Source organism: Geospiza fortis, unplaced genomic scaffold (assembly GCF_000277835.1).
Source record: "Geospiza fortis unplaced genomic scaffold, GeoFor_1.0 scaffold145, whole genome shotgun sequence".
In the NCBI taxonomy this organism is placed as follows: Eukaryota; Metazoa; Chordata; class Aves; order Passeriformes; family Thraupidae; genus Geospiza; species Geospiza fortis.
The window spans coordinates 411565-413462 of NW_005054362.1; positions in this window are offsets into that span (position 1 = coordinate 411565).

The following is a 1898-nucleotide window of genomic DNA, read 5'->3' on the forward strand; positions in this document are numbered from 1 at the left end:
GTTTAATTGGTAAAGTAAAATCTGCATGCAAGCAAAGCAGGAAAAGGAGTTCCTTCCTACTTCCAATGGGCATAAAAGCAGAGCTGTCACACACAACAGTGGCTTGGGAGGACAATGCCCAAACACTAAAGGTGCCCCCCTTCCTTCCTTCCTGCTGCGGCTTCATGCGCTGAGCATGATGCCATGTGCTCTGCAGTGTCCCTTGGGTCACCTGGGGGCTGCTGCTGCCGTCTGTGCCCCCCAGCTCCCTTGGAGGGGAGCAGGAAAGGCCCTGCCTCTGTAGGTCTGTAACTGAAACATCCCTGTTCATCAGCCCTGGTCCGGCACAAATCCCAAACACAGCCCAAACCCAGCCCGTGCCCGCTGCTGGGGAGAGAGTTAACCCTGTCCCAGCCACAGCAGCACCAACCCCTGGTGGGGCTGGATGGATTTCACAGTCTCTGAATGTTTATGGAGCTGTGTGTCCCAGACTTTGAGTCCCAAGGTCAAGGTATGAGCTGCAAACAGAATTTATTAGATTGCTCTTGGCATTGACGTGAAACTTTTTATCAGCTTCTTGTGATACTGCTTGTACTGGGGAGGTGAAGTCCAGGGAGAGCAGTGTGTTTCTGCTAAGCTCTGATAAAAGTGAGTTCTTGGTCAGTGGTGTGCTTGTCAGAAGAGGCACAAAAGCACATCAGTTGAAGAGAGTCAGCAAATGAGATGTATTTTAGGTAAGAGATGATTTAAGAATGCAGAGAACAGAGGTTGACAAATTTCTCAGGTGTCTCAAGTGCTGATGACTGAGGTAGGCTGTCCATAAATCCTTGAACAAATTGATCTGTCAGTGGTATCGCTGCCACCAAGTGGGACAGTGAAATACACATGGCACGGCTGTGGGCTGGGAGTCATGGTCAGCTGCCTCCCAGCTGAGCATCTCCAGAGTTCTGAGTCACATTGCTGTCTTCCATTCATCCAGGATTCACTCAGGTGTTACATGGTTTACTAAAAGCTGACATTCTGAATCCCTTAGTAGATGGTATTTTCATTATTTTTAGTCCAAATAGCTAAATATAGGATGCAGTTATGAATAAGCAGAAAAATTATCCTTTATCAGTAAATATAAACATAGTTCTTTTGCATAGATAATGAAATTAAATGTCTTTAAAGTGTAGCTCCTTTGTAAACATTAACTTGGAGCTTGTGGCTTAGTAGCAGTGCAGTCTTGGGAATGGTAAAGTTGTGGCTGACTTCCTTGGGGCACAGACTTCCTCCCTTATTTGTGTTGAGCAAGGCTGTTAATTGATGGCAATCTGTAAGGACAGATAATTTGCGTTCTGGCGTTATCTCCCCAACGTGAGTAAGTTACCAAGTGCTCAGTGGCAGCCAGCCCTGAGTGCCTGGTCCAGGAGGGCAGTGACATCTCCTGTATTTCTCCTGGGGCATCTTTGTTTCCCCTGAGCACAAACCCAGATGGGCTCTGCCCCAGGGCTTTATGCATTCCCTGAGCTTGCAGGAGAGGAGCTGGCACCAAGTCTGTAACTTCTCCCCGAGGGTTGGGCCGCTCCTAGATTGTGTTAATTGACAGTAGCTTCTTTATAAGATAATAGCAGTGTTTGACACGGGATCAAATTGCAGAATTGTCATGCAAACAGTGTGTATCTCCGGTAATTTAAGAAAACCAGAACTAAACTTCTTGGGTAATAGGATCAGAGGTTAGGAGCAGAAAGTGGGTGTTAGAAGATCAGATTGCCTTGTAAGAAAAGAAGGGTGTCTTGTAATGAAAGTCCCTTGATGACAATTATCTTGTAGCTTGTTTTTTCCTAACAGATAACCTGTTGACTGTATATTAAGGGTAATATTTTGTTCTAATTTTGACCCGCTGCACTTCAGACAGTCTGTGCTCCACGGAGGGAATG